Here is a 15605-nt window from a genome sequence, read left to right as displayed (position 1 = left end):
GGATTGAACCCCCCCCCCCCTGAAGTGAGAAGTAAAGGGGCATGATCAGATCTAGTCCTAGCTATGTGTTCAACCTCTACTAGACCATTTAAACCCATTCAAACTTGATTGAACAACAACATGTCCAATCTTTTGAATATGCAATCTCTATCTGCTCTTCCATTCCACCATGTGAATGGACTACCTTTAAAATTAATGTCAACTAGATCACAGGAGTTGACACAAATAGCAAATTCTTCATAGTCCTGTGGACATACAAGAAGCCCCCCTATCTTCTCTTCATCATTAAGAATTACATTGAAATCTCCTCCCACCAACCAAGGTAGATTCATGTTTATATTGAGGTTATGAATGTCCTCCCACAGACCCCTCCCCTTCTGTTTATCACACTTTGCATATACAAATGTAGTAATTAAAGATTGTCTAGTTTCTTGGTATTTGTAACTGTAAAGATAATTGCAGCTCAGTATCTGATAATACACCAACATGAATATGCTCTTGAATGAAGACCCAAATCTTCCCATTCTGATTGTAGTTAGCATATTGCATATTAGTCTCCTCTTGTATTTATGAATATGTCTAATATCTTGAAATGGTTCCATTAAAGCAATAATGGAAAATTTATGGTATATATCAAGCATCTGAATTCTGTGGAATGAATTCTGAGTTCTAATAGACCTCACATTCCAGACCAATGCCTTTAACTTCATTTATTAGTTATTTTCACTCCCCTCTTGGGGTTTACCTGGATAGGTTTGTTCTCCACCTTATTTCTGCCTCTAGTGGTGCTAGTGTCTGGTAGACCAACATCTATCAATGTTTGCGTCATGTTGGTCTGATTATCAGCTTTTTCAAAGTCCTCCACTTGTCCTCTATGTTGGCCTCCTCCTCCATATCTTGTGTCTGCTATTCACTGATATGAGACCACTTCATGTAAAATTCTAATTGGTGGTGTTTTTGTGCAGGTTTCTATCAAGGTTGTCGTTCCATTGGGGTCTTTATAAGCAACATCTTCCAGTATTAGGATATCTGGACTTGTACCTTCTTGCAGACCCTAGAAATCTCTTGTGCATGAGGTATCAATCTACAAAGGTACTACCAATTCGTGAGAAACTTCATCATCTTGGTGCTTAACAATCATCACATCCTTCTCATTATCTATTTCTGTTGCAGGTATACTTTGTGAATCCTCCCCATTGCTCATCCCCTCTTGGTTTACTTCATGGCTACTGTTATGATTGTCTTTCTCTACCCCTTTATTCCTCCAATTGGTTTTTCCCGGAGTTTCTGTGTGGGCTTGTGGCATATCTGTATTATTTTTGTTATAGCTCACCTTTATTAAGGGTCTTCCCTCCCCATGAGGGCATTTGTTGTTATATTCTCCACTGGTAATTTCTTATCTATTGTCCCTTCAGAGAAGTCCAATTCTTCATGCTCCTGCCTGATTACTTCCTTATAATGCTCATGCTTATCATCGTTTAAATCGTCCAGTGTATCTGCAGGCAGTTCTCCATCCTCTAGCTCATCCACATGTAGGGCATCAAAAAGGTTAGCAATATTAACACCTTCTGCTACACTCGACCTTTCTTTGTCTATCTCCTTAATTATATTGGTGGTGCCATTAACAATCTTGAATCTTCGATCGGTTTGTGGGATTCCATTTTGTGTGAACAATTTTCCCATTGATAAATCTCATTTGCGTAGGTATATTCGATTGTTCTCCTTCTTTTATCCTTCAATTACTGCCTCATCCTCCTTTCGTTTGAGCGCCAGGATGCAAGCTCCTGCATTCCTCTTCCACGTGTCCTTGAAGCTTGCAGGTATGCCAATATTTAGGAAGCATGTCATACTGTATTTTAACCTTTTGTACTTTATTGATCTGTGTTCTTCTATTAACAACTTCCAACTCTACATAATCCGGAAGTTTAGCAGTCAAATCCAGCTGAACTTTTACTTTTGCATAGCTTAGACGGGTTCTGTTAATGGTAGCCATATCCAGTTGGGTTGGCTTCCCCACTGCAGATGCTAGGGAAAATAGCGATTCCTTTACAAAGAATGTAGGGAGGAGGTCTGGGAATGATATCCATGCCATCGCCTATGTGGTTTCTTCCCCTGGTTTGAAATTTGCATCGTAGATAAATGGCCTCATCTAATATGCTATTCCATCCTTCCCCATTATGTAGTACGCATTTTTTGAGAGTATATTTACGATATCCTCCATAAAATTAAACCTCATCAATATATGTATGTGCCTAAGGAGGCCAATCTTACATTCACCTTTAATTTTACATTGTTTGGGGATTTGATTGCGTAAATCCTCTAGGTCAGGCCACCTATAGGAAAACTTACCAATCACAGCAAATTGTAAACCTTCTATTACATTCATCTTGTCCACTTCCTCTTACGTGGTATCCTGTTTGAGTATTCCACAGTCTTTAATGGGATTGATTCTTGTATTACTCATTTATTGGCTGGTTTTAGAAGATCTGCGTATTTCACTTTTGGGTCCACATCACAAGCTGGTTGTTCGACTTGTTGATCACTAGTAGGCAATATCATAGGCTCGACAGGTTTATTGGGAGATTTGGGGTGGTAGAGTTTTGAGAAATTGATGATAGATGTGGTGGTGAGAGTTGTGTTTTGGGGACTCTGACCAGTTTCAGATGACTAACCAGTGGCCATACCGGCCATGACGACAACGACTACTCTAGAGTGAGAGGGTGATTTTGGGGTTAAGTGGCGGTTGGGGATAGTGGCTTATTCGCACGATTTAGTATATCATATATATTTTATATTAATAATTATTTATATTATATTGTATTAAAAGTGGACACCTTTCCACATTGAAGGGTTGTCACTTTTTTAAAGTGTTGTGGCTTTTCTGAAGGATTGGCACTTTTATGAAGTGTTCTGGCTTTTCTGAAGAGTTGTCACTTTTCTGATATGGCACAATAAATACTTGTTCATACTATCCTTTGCTAGCTATAAGTAGAGTGGTTTATTCACATTTTTAAACTACGAAATTTCTAAATTTTCTATTCTTCTTCTTTAAACACCCAATTTAGTATTTCTTCTATCTTTTATATTATATTATATTTATTATTTATATTATATTAAAAGTAGATATCTTTTTTTTAAATAAAAATTTATGGCTAGCAGGCCATTTTTTTTATTAATAGAAAAACACTAAAAGCCAAATTCAACAATGAGCTAGTTCAAAATGAACCAACCTAGTTCAAAATAAGCTAAAAGAAAGCAAAATATCTAAAGATTTTTCTGAACATAAAACCAAGGGGTCATTTGGTTGCGAATTAGTTATCCCAGGATTAATTATCATGGGATTAGTTATCCTAAGATAATTTATCCCACCATGTATAAGGGATAACTTATTCCATTACTATGGTATAAATGGTGGAATAAATTATCTCAAACATGACAACCAAACAAGACAATAAAATTTTGTCCCAAGACTATTTTTTTTATACCAAGACCATTTATTCTTATCCTTCACACTAAACGATCCCTAATAGTGATAGTGTGGAGCTTGATGCTCCTTGCCATTCTTGCTTGTCCAGCCATACCCTTTTTTTTGTGATCGCAATGTTGTGAGGCACCAAGATCAAACTTTGGTCAGGAGCACCTATTTTTATCCTAGGTACTCTCATATCTCCTCGTCTTCTCTTTTGGTATATTTCCAAATCTTGACTTCCAATGTTTCCTGCATCATCCTGATGTCTTTCAGTTGCAGCATCTGCCTCTCCGAGTAAGTCTTCCTTTTTTTCTTTGTAGATTCTCATTATTATCATGTTGTTCATATTTTGTTGAATTACTTCTTCATGCATTTCTCCAATTATTTGATCGTGTGTAGTGCTTGTTGGTTAATATCTGACCTGAGTGCTTGAACTCTTTTTTCTGCCTTATTTCCTGACTACTCTAATTGTTATATCTTCTGAATCTTGCTTGTTTTGATGCTGAGAGCTAAAATTTGTGTTTTATCTATGTTGATTAGTTTTCTTCCTTCCACTGAGATTTGTTGAAAATTCTGAAATTTTGACTTAACGCTTTGTTCAAATGCTATATTTGTGAGATAGTCAGCCACTGCATTTCCTTCTCTAAAAATGTGATCAATATCTATGTTAAGCTGAATCATTATCCCTCTCATAGTTTCCACCCTTTTTAGGTTGTGTATGGAGCAGTATTGTAATACTTGGTACACAGCCATTGTTTCTTCCTTCATATTTGCAGAAATTCTTATTTGACTCGCTTGAGCATAAAATATGTCCCCCTTGTCATCCCTAATACAAAACCCATAGGAGCTATTACCTTGACTTGCCCCATCAGTGTTAATTTTGAGCCTTCCTCTAGATGGTAGCTTCCATGTAATTGCACAACAATGGACCTTTGGTTTATATTCTCTTAAATATTTTAACACTGATGACCAGTCTGGTGGGATCCGTTTCATCCAAGGGTATAGTAATTTTATCAGTTGGTATACTGTTTGCTGAACTTGGTATACCATTTTGTTAGATGTGACATCTTTTGTTAGACTGAGGTTCAAACACCTTAAGCCTAGATAATCACAAGGCAAACTAAGGAGTGAAGGGTGTGTCACCGATCATGCTTGTCGGCCCGACTTACGTCGCTAAGTCGGTTACGAAGTGGATTTTGGGACAAATTTTGGGAAAGTATAAATATTCCTTAGGATATAATTTTTAGAGAGTCGAACAGTGTGAGAGAACAAAAAGAAGAGTTCATAGTTATTAAGTTTTGAGTTGAGAGTACTTTACCTTTGAAGAATACTTTTCTAATTTTTGGGATTTTACAATTTGAAGCTTGAATTTGATAAATTAAAGTTAAATCCAAAGAGGATTTACTCTTAATTGTTTGATTTCAAGTTACCCATGGTTTCTTTCATGGAAGGTATACTTTCTTTACTTTTTGTGATGGGTGATTAAAACCCCAAGATCTAGGCGGTGCTCAAATGGGGTTGGGTGTTGATTTAATGTAGTGGGTATTGTGTCATGCTTTGTTTTGTTGATGTTCATGCATGAATTTGGTCTAATTATCATGGAGTTAACTTATGGGTTATGGTTGAAAACTTAATTCCTACTTCCGTTCTCCGGTATCCTCAAAAGAGATTAATTGGAGTCGGTAATTAGTCTAATACTAGAAATTTATGTTTGATGTTTATGGCTTGCTTGAAAGAGAGGTTATGGGTCGGATTTATTTGTCATATTCTTGAAAAAGAGAGTAAAGTAAAGTATTGAGTTGTTTAGAAATTGCATATAGATGAGACCGAAATGAGATTCTACGTATAGATGCTTTGAGATCGAAAGATGATTAGCGTCAATAAAGATGACTTAGCCTATTTATGAATGTACATCACTATAGAGCAGCACAATCACTCCTATGTGACTTTGATTTCCAATTCCCGCACCCCTAGATTGCTTGTTAACTCTTAATTTTATTTTAATTTTAGTTTAATTGCGATAATTGATAACCAAAGTTTTGTATTAAGTTGGTGGTAACATTTACCCAATTGTTCTTACTATTACAAATGAGCTAATTTAAAGTTCAAATTTCTTGATAAAGAATATTCTATGATATATCATTTCCTATGGGATTCGACCCCGACTCTTCGTTATTTTTTTTTACTGATTACGATCGCTCACTCTTTCAATTGGTTTTGGAGGGTGATTTGAGCATTATAATCCATCATTCTTTTATTGCTTGGTGCAATTGAAACCATCCAATGTTGATACCTTCACAAGTAGAAAACTCTATCCATATCTGTAAAGTTGTAAGAGATGTTAGAAAAAGATGAGACATAGTCTCCTGTGAGTATTGTTTACAACACCAACACCTTGAGGAATTATTGATCCTGAAGAATATTAAGTTATCATCAGTGGGAATTCTTTTCTTTAACACCCTCCATAGGGTAAAAAGTAATCTTAATTGGGAGCCCTTTAAACTATATGTAATCATTTATTCGAGAAGTCTCCTCCCTATTTCTTATCACCTCTCATGTTGTTTTCACACTAAATTCTTCAGTGTTGTAGCTCATCCACCAAGCTCTGTCATTATCATCATTATTTAGCCTTGGAATGATGTTTTGAGCAATGTAGTCCACCATTTCCTCTGATAGCATTCCTTGTAAATTCTATCAGTTCCATTGGCCATCAATTATGAATTCCTTTACCTCCATCTCTTTTCAACTCCCTTTTCCTTCCTCCACAAAATAAAGTGCCCCCTGTTTTGTCCAATTATCATACTAGAAGAAGGAGTTTTCTGCTTTTAATTGCCACCATATATCTGATGTTCACATTTTCTCTAACTTCTATAAATTTCTTCCACATATGTGATACTTCAAACCCATAAGCTATAGTGGGATAGACTTTCTTACAATATTTGTTCCACGTGTATGAACTCCATAGTACTGGATGATCTGAAGTTCCACCATAACTTTACAAATACAGCCTTGAAAAGGTCGTGTGGTGATCTAAAGCTTTAAACCCCCTTCCTTTTTGGGCAAACACATTTTATCTCATGCCACCCAATTCTTTCTTCTATCACCTGTAGTATTACTCTAGAAGAATTTGGCAAATATTTTGTGCATTTGCTCAATAACCCCTTTAGGAGGGTTCATTGTTGATAACTAGTAGATTGGCGTTGTCTGCAACACATGACTTATCAAGATGGTTCTTCATATAAAGGTTGAGAGTCTATTTTTCCATGAAATAACTCTCTTCATCACATTTTTACTTAGCTCTTCATAATATATCAGTTTCCTCCTTCCATAAAACAAAAGGCATCCTAAGTATGTAAAAGGAAAGGATCATTTTTTCATACAAATCTTCCTTTTTATTTTATTAGTGATTGCTACTAGTAGTTTCTCATGTGCATAGAAAGAGATTTTTGTATTATTGATTAGTTGACCTGAGGTATCTTCATAATTTCTATCATGATCCAAAGTACACCCTAGACGTGACATAGCGTATAAGACCCCGAGATGCCCTACTCAAGACACTTGACATACATACAACATGAAAGAGTTTGTGTGGAAACATAGTCTTGACAAGCCTACATAATATATTAAAAGAAGTGGTCGGGACATAATGCGCACACCACGTACAATATCTGAAAACTAAAGCATAAAGAAACAAAGTATAGGTGACATGGTACTCAAAACATGAGGACTCACCAAGTCTTCAACTATCAACCATTGATCATTAGCCATGAGCAGGAGGAGGGGTAGCGTCAGACACTACATTTGGAGATAATGTAGGCACAAATATACGTTATTACATGACATATACTAAGTATGAGGTATATACATAAGAACTTAAAACATGATCATTACAGAACATAAGGGAAAACATGATATGCATGACCAAGCTAAAACATAGTAAAAACCGTTAAAAGGAGAATCATAAATCATGACATGGTCAATGCATCTTGTAATGTAGTGAAAGATTCATAAAACATTTCAAGGTAACTTAGTTCATTTTGTGGGATATTAGCTTTAAATTATAATAGACCATCCGAGCTATAACATATCATCCGATGTAACTCCCACACCGAGAAGCGGGAGTCTACTTGCCAAGGTAGAACTCCGTATCATGATTCATATGCTATTGTGGATCCACTAGCTAGGTCATTTGAGACTATCCTATATATGCGGGCATGTAGTTTAGAACTAGTGGTTGGTTCTAAAGACTACCCTATTTGAGCCTCCACCTCAAAGTTCTCTTGGTGCTAAGTTAAATCCTAACGGAATAGTCATTTTTATAAACATGACATTATACATGGAAAAGCACAATTAAATTACTAACTAAGCTTAAATCATCATAGAGTAAGTCCTTAAATCATGAATCATGCATGTGTGAGAAAAACTTTCACCAACCATGATTCCTCAGTATGTGAGAAAACCTTTCACAATTTCTTGATGCTTACTTTAAATCAACCTTTAGATCATAAAACATCTTTTCATAAATCATGCATTAGCTTTCACAAATCATTATTTATAGGTTCATAACTTTCTTCATAAACTCATCTCTTCATAAATTCATAATGAAAATTATGAACAATGCATGGGTCCATATGAAATCAATTGGAAAACATTTAATTGAATCAAATTATTAATAAGAAGACTAAAATCAAACAATTATATCATAAACAATGAAGACCCATGGAGAATTGGATGAAATCCTAATCAATTTTTATGAAATTGAATTTGGAGAATTGAGATCGTTTGGAACTCAATGGGTGAATAAAACCCATTGATGAATTCCTACATACCTTGACTAAAAGCAAAGGAGGAAAAAGGAGACTTGAATTGAACTCTAGTTTTCTTTCTTGAAGCTTAAGAGAATTTGGAGGGGATGAACTTGGATGAGATTTGGGAATTTGAGAGAATGAAAGGGTTTGGGTAGAATTAGGAATTGAAAAGTAGTTATAGGTATTAGAATTAAGGTCACAATGACATAGTATAGGTATTAAATGCATAGGAAAAGACCTAAATACCCTTAAAGATAACTGCCAGATGGCTTCTACAGTTAAGACCTACCGTTCGTAGGACTTCCTACGGTCCGTACTGGTCAACTGCAGACCCAACTTCAGAAACCCAAAATTATTTTACTTTCCATGAGACTAATCTACGTCCCGTCATCCATACTACAATCCGTAGAACCCAAGTTCAAGTCCAAAATCTTACTAAGTAAAGATCAGTTCTTCGAGTTCCATCTACATCCCGTCCAAATTCCTACCGTTCCTGGCTTTCCGTAGGTCAAACTTCAGACACTTAAAATTCCAGAAGTGCTACCCAGTTTCTACAAGACCCTTCCTACAACCCATAGGAAGCTTTACGACCCGTAAGTCAATTTGTAGCACAAATTCCTACGACATGTTTCTAACTTTTCCAATTCAACTCAACTTTTGATGTCCGATGTGTTACAATATCTGTCCCTTGGGAATATTCATCCTCAAATGGGGCTCAAGCTAGCATGAATAGAGTAGGAGAGAAACTAACAACCCAACATGAGTGCAAATCATCATGATGCACATAAACATGGAGAATCACCCCAAGCTATATCATAACATAAAAATCATTTTTTTCATGAACATGAATACATATATGGAAACACAAGAATGTCTAAAATGCATGAATATGAAAGAATGAGCCATGAGGAATTAATACATCAAGCTAGAATAGGAGCAGATGGAAAGATATGAGGATATTGGGACATCATATCAGCTTCAATATCCTAAGTAGCACCCTCAATTAATTGATTCCTCCAAAGGACGAAGGACTTTTACAGAAGCAACTTCTTTATTTCTCAACTTCTGAACTTATCGGTCTAAAATCTCAATCGGAACCTCTTTATAAGAAATATTTTCTTTAACTCCCAAACATTCTAAAGGCACAATAGACGTCAGATCTCAAACACACTTCTTCAAGAAGAAACGTCGAATACTAGATGTACCAATGCTAAATCATTAGACAACTCATGTTCATAAGAAACCTTGTCAATACATCTCAAAATATGATATGGGTCCACATAGCAAGGAGTATGATTCCCTTTCTTTCCAAATCTCATTACACTCTTCATGGGTGAAATTTTCAAGTAGACCCAATCATCAACATTCAATTCAAACTCTCTTTTTCTAACATCGGCATATGATTTTTCCTCGGTTTGAGTTGTTTTCAACCTTTCTCTAATAAGTCAAACTTTTTCCATATCCTCATGCACCAACGCAGGCCCTATCAAAGAGACCTTACCAACTTCAAACCAACACATAGGAGACCTACACCTCCTACCATAAATATCCTCAAAAGGTGCCATCCCAATGCTAGAATGATAATATTTATTATATGAAAACTCAACCAAAGGCAAATGATCGTCTCAATTACTCTTGAAATCAATCAAACGAGCTCTTAACATATATTCTAAGGTCTGGATTGTATGCTCGGCTTGTCTATCGATTTGAGGGTGAAAAGCCATGCTAAGTTTCACTTAGGTACCAAGACCTTTTTGAAATGATTTCCAACACTGAAATGTGAACTGAGTGCCACGATCAGAAATAATAGACAATGGCACTTTGTGATACCTTACCATTTCATGAATATAAATCTTGGAATATTCTTCACTTAAAATGAATTCCTAAGAAGAAGAAAGTGTAACATCTCGCAATTTTAAATAACTAGGAAGAAGATAATAATTGGAAATAGTCATTTTTGGAAAGAATGAAAATCTGGAAAAAATTGTTTAAGATAGGAAAAGTTGAGTTTTGGTTAACTTCAAATGGCCATAACTCCTATCTCAGGATGAGTTAGGTCTACTTATAGTTATGGTTGGAATGATCTTTCCGACGCCGCCGATTTTGCGCGATTCCGAGTTCCTATAAGTAAGTTATTCCCTTTGGAAGTTGGGTTGTTGGATTAAGGAAAGTCTAATCCCGATTTTGGAAGGGTAATTTAGTCTTTTCCTTACCTAATTATTCTAATTCATTTTTAGGAGTTTAATTTGGGGTAGATTCAGATTTTAGTCAGTTTTAGAAAAGTGAATTTCACGCTAGGGTTTGGAGAAGAGGAGAAAGGAGAAGAACATTCAAGATTCGTCGATTTCGTCAAGGATAGCTTGTGGATTTCGTCGGGGGTGATCCCTAAAAGGTATGTGAGATGAAATAGGGTTGGGATAGTTCACCCATGCGCCAACCATGATTCAATTCAGCGAATTTAAGTCTTTGAAAGCTTAGAAATTGAGTTCTTGATGAACATTGTTGAAGTTTCGTTTGAATTTCTTGTGGGTTGTGTTGTTGATGATTTTTGCGATTTGATTCGTGTTTTCGGGTGTAATTTTAGTTTGAATCTATCATATATTGAGGGTATAAATGATTCTAAGTGTTTGGGGAAAGAACTATTGAAGTTTAGAGGGTTTAGAGGTGAAAAACAAGCAACAAAAGTCGTCAAACACCTGGGAAAGGGGTGGGGTGTCGCGCCAGCCAGCGCGCCCCAAAAGGGTCTCTGAAGTTTACCCCTTGGGGCGACGCGCCAGCCAAAGCGCCCCAACATGTTCTCTAATGTTTGAGGGCTGGCACCCCGCGCCTCTCAGAGCGCCAGGGACGCTAGTTCTCCCCATTCGTTCCCCACCTTTTAGTACTTGTTCCTTAGCAATATACCTATGTTTCTTAGTTGATTCCAACACTCTAAGGTACATCTAAATATCATGAAATAATCAATAAATATGAAATCATGAACCTTGAATTCATAATCCAATTCAAGAAAAGTTAGGATCAAAGTCAAGAGAAGTTAAGAGTCAAGTCTAGAAGTTAAGAAGCAAGTCAAAGCAAAGTTTATAAAGTTTTCAAAAGTCTTTAACGAATGTTTTAACTTTATTTTAAGACTTAAGTTTCAAGTTAAGCAAACAGTTAAGAGTTGAGTTCATTTCTCAAAAAGCTATAAGGGAACTAAGTTTTTCCAAAGAGTTTATAAATGTTTTCACATTTGAGCAAGAAAAGGTAACATCGATTCCAAGAGAGTTTTTAAGCTAAGTTTTGAGTAATTATCTCAAACCAAAGAAAGAAGTTTGTTTTAAAAAACATATGAGCTAAGTATATTTTGGGAGTAGTATTGAGCACCGATATGGGGATGCGAGTTCATATTAACTTAAGTCTCCATAAACCATGTAGCCATCATGGGTAGTAAAGGATCATACTTTTTAGATGACTCGTTAAGATGCTTTTAACATAGACTAGTGGATCCACTAAGTTAAGCGTTCTATATGACGGCAAAGTATAGGACAGTTCTAACAGCGTGGGCAAGACGTTGTATCAGCGCTTAGGCTCATAGTGGTGGTTGCTGGTTAGAGAATCTCCCACATAAACTATATTACTTTGTTATATGAGTAAAGTTGAGTTTGCTATTGCATTTTCTTTAACGAACTAAGTTGCTTTTACTGGTTTATAAAGCTTTTCATATATTGCATGTGTCTTATTGCTTTATTATGAGTTGAGTTATTCATGAGTTGAAAAGAGCCAAGGTAAGTGTTTCTTTTCGAATCTTTTCAAGCTTATGTATTGTTTAGCTTTCCAACTCGCATACTCATACATTCAATGTACTGATGCCAGTTGACCTGCATATTGTTATAATGTAGACGTAGGTAACCAGGATCAGAATCCAGTGCCTCGTTGATCCAGTTTGAGCACTCAGAGTCGTGTGGTGAGCCTATTTGCTTCCGAAGGGTCCCTTTTATTGCTTTCGGTTTTATTATTAGTTCATTAGGATGTCATGGGCCTGTCCGGACATCCATATCAGTTGTTTAGAGGCTTCATAGACAGACAGACAGTTAGTTAAATTCATTTGTCACTACTTTATTATTGGCTTATGTTTTTGAGACTTGAGGTTGCCATTGTGGCTAAGTTTGAATGTTTATTTAAAAACATTCTAAGTTATTTCAAAAGTCCCTTTTTAGACTATTTCTTGTGTCTAAGTCTTCCACTGAGTAAGTAAGCCAGGACAAGGGTTCGGTTGGGGCCAGCAATGGTTCTCGAGTGCCAACCATGTCTGGGGTATAGTCTCGAGGAGTGATAAACTTGGTATCAGAGCATAGAGTTCAACAGTCCTAGGGAGTCTATGAAGCCGTGTCTGTAGAGTCTTAGTTATCGGTGTGAAGTGTGCCACATCAATAATTAGGAGGCTGCAACACTTAGGAAAATTCCTCACTTCTTTAACTCTCATTTCGTGCGTTAGAGTTTGATCTCTAAAATAGTTTTCTTCTAATCCGTGCTTGCACGTGTTTTAGATAACCATGCCCCCATGAAGAGTCGTCAGAAGTCGCCCTGCTAGGCATAATGTTGAGGAGAAAGAGTTACCAAATGCATCTAGAGTGCAACCTCAAGGGGAAGTCACAAATGCTGGATTCAGAGGCTGACACTTCAAGGATTCGTTAGTTCTTGAGGATGAATCCTCCAGGTTTCACTGGTTCAAGCACTTTTGAGGATTCGGAGAACTTTGTTGATGAACTGAAAAAGGTGTTTGATGTGATGCATGTTGCTGATAATGAGAGAGTTGAGCTAGATACATATCAACTGAAGAATGTCGCTAGGACTTGGTTCGACCAGTGGAAAGGGGGTAGAGCTGAGGATGCACCACCTGCAAGTTGGGCCTATTTTGAGGAGGCTTTCTTAGGGTGTTTATTTCCCCGAGAATTGAAAGAGGCCAAGGTGCGTGAGTTATTCACACTTAAGCAGGATTCTCTAAGTGTTCATGAATATGTGTTGAAACTCACCCAACTGTCCCATTATGCTCCGAAGATGGTTGCGAATATGAGGAGTAGGATGAGTCTGCTTGTTGCTGGGTTATCCCGTCTATCAAGAAAAGAGGGCAGGGCAGCTATGTTAATTGGGGACATGGACATATCAAGGTTGATGGTCTATGTGCAGCAGGTTGAGGAAGAGAAACTGAGGGATAGGGAGGAATTCAGAAACAAGAAGACTAAGACGGGGAGTGAGTTCGAGCAGCAGAAAGGTAATGTGAATCGTTCATCCTTTCAGCAGAAGCAAAAGGGACTTGCTCCATCTTCTGCTAGTGCACCTGCACCTAGAAACAAAGGCGAGTATAATGGCCAGAATTCGCAGAACTTCAGAGCTAGACCTGCATAGTCTCAGGGTAGTGTGGCACAAGGAGGCAACTGGGCTCCTGCATATGCTAGGTGTGGTAGAACCCACCCAGATAAGTGTCATGATGGCCATAGACCTGCATAGTCTCAGGGTAGTGTGGCACAAGGAGGCAACTGGGCTCCTGCATATGCTAGGTGTGGTAGAACCCACCCAGATAAGTGTCATGATGGCCATACAGGTTGTTTCAAGTGTGGAAAAGAGGGTCACTTCATGAAAAAGTGCCCAAAGAACATGCAAGGTAGTGGAAATCAAGGCAATAGGGCCCAATCTTCATCAGTTGCTCCACTAGACAGGGCTGCACCTAGAGGATCTACTTCAGGTACCGGTGGTGGAGCAAACTGCCTTTATGTGATCACTAATCGCCAAGAGCAAGAGAATTCTCCAGATGTTGTCATTGGTATGATTCAAGTCTTTGACTTTACTATTTATGCTTTCCTAGATCCAGGACGAGTTTATCTTTTGTAACTCCATATGTCACAATGAATTTTGATATTATTCTTGATCAACTTAGTGAACCATTCAGTGTTTCTACACTTGTTAGTGAGTTTATTCTAGCAGAGAGAGTCTATCGTGATTGTCCCATTTTCGTCAATCAAAGAGTACCATGGCTGATTTAATTTAGTTAGACATGGTAGATTTTGATGTCATTCTTGGTATGGACTGGCTTCATGCTTGTTATACCTCAGTTGATTGTAGAACTCGAGTTGTCAAGTTCCAGTTTCCAAATGAGCCAGTCTTAGAGTGGAAAAGTAGTTCAGCAGCGCCTAAGGGTCGTTTCATTTCGTACCTTAAGTCAAGGAAGTTAGTTTCTAAGGGGTGTGTATATCACTTAGTCCGAGTTAATGACTCTAGTGTTGAGATATATCTTATCCAGTTAGTTCCTATAGTAAAAGAGTTTCCAAAAGTCTTTCCAGATGATCTACCCAGAGTCCCTCCTGAGAGAGAGATAGACTTCGGTATAGATGTTCTTCCAGATACCTGTCATATCTCTATTCCTCCATATAAGATGGCACCAACAAAGTTGAAAGAGTTAAAAGAGCAGTGAAAGACCTTTTAGAGAAATGGTTTATTCGACCAAGTGTCTCACCTTGGGGTGCTCCGGTCTTATTTGTGAGAAAGAAAATGGTTCCCTTATGTGTATAGATTACCGCCAATTGAACAAGGTTACCATCAAGAACAAGTATCCTCTTCCGAGAATTGATGATTTTTTCGATCAACTTTAGGGTGTCTCTTGTTTTTCGAAAATAGACCTCAGGTTTGGCTACCATCAGTTCAAAGTAAGGGAATGTGATATTACCCAAGACAACATTCAGGACCCGTTATAGTCATTATGAGTTTCTGGTCATGTCGTTCTATTTAACTAATGCACCTGCAACGTTCATGGACCTTATGAATAGAATTTTCAAACCTTATTTAGATATGTTTGTCATCGTCTTCATTGATGACATACTAATTTATTCAAGGAATGAAGAAGATCTTGCTAGTCATCTCAGAATAGTTCTTCAGACTTTGAAAGATAAGGAGTTGTATGCTAAGTTCTCGAAATGTGAGTTTTGGCATGAGTCTGTGGAATTCTTGGGCCACATTGTTTTCGGTGATGGAATTAGAGTTGATACTTAGAAAATTGAGGCAGTATAGAATTGGCCTAGACCCACATCTCCAACTGATATTAGGAGTTTCTTGGGTTTGGCTGGCTATTATAGAAGGTTTGTAGAAGAGTTCTCATCCATTTCGTCTCTTTTGACCAAATGGACTCAGAACACAGTTAAGTTTCAATGGTCTGAACCTTGTGAGAAAAGCTTTCAGGAATTGAAAAAGAGGTTAACTACAGCCCCAGTTTTGACCTTACCAGAAAGTACTCAAGGTTTTGTGGTGTATTGTGATGCATCTAGAGTTGGTTTGGGTTGTGTCTTAATGCAGAATGGCAA

General features: G+C 37.3%; 1 long non-coding RNA gene across 3 annotated transcripts in view; it reads left to right on the top strand.

Moving 5' to 3' along the window:
• Positions 1 to 15605, top strand: part of LOC102602458 (uncharacterized) — a 24778-nt gene that overhangs the window by 4840 nt on the left and 4333 nt on the right. Inside the window, exons 3-5 of one of the 3 annotated variants that reach the window (XR_368574.2) lie at positions 966 to 1092; positions 1503 to 1548; positions 1705 to 1820. This is a non-coding gene — a long non-coding RNA (uncharacterized lncRNA). Of the gene's footprint in view, positions 1 to 965; positions 1093 to 1173; positions 1420 to 1491; positions 1549 to 1704; positions 1821 to 15605 lie in introns of those variants that run through there. The other 2 variants (XR_001471751.1, XR_001471750.1) reach the window with 2 other exon arrangements.

Source organism: Solanum tuberosum, unplaced genomic scaffold (assembly GCF_000226075.1).
Source record: "Solanum tuberosum cultivar DM 1-3 516 R44 unplaced genomic scaffold, SolTub_3.0 scf00426, whole genome shotgun sequence".
NCBI classification, from domain to species: Eukaryota; Viridiplantae; Streptophyta; class Magnoliopsida; order Solanales; family Solanaceae; genus Solanum; species Solanum tuberosum.
This window is presented reverse-complemented; position numbering and strand designations above follow the sequence as displayed.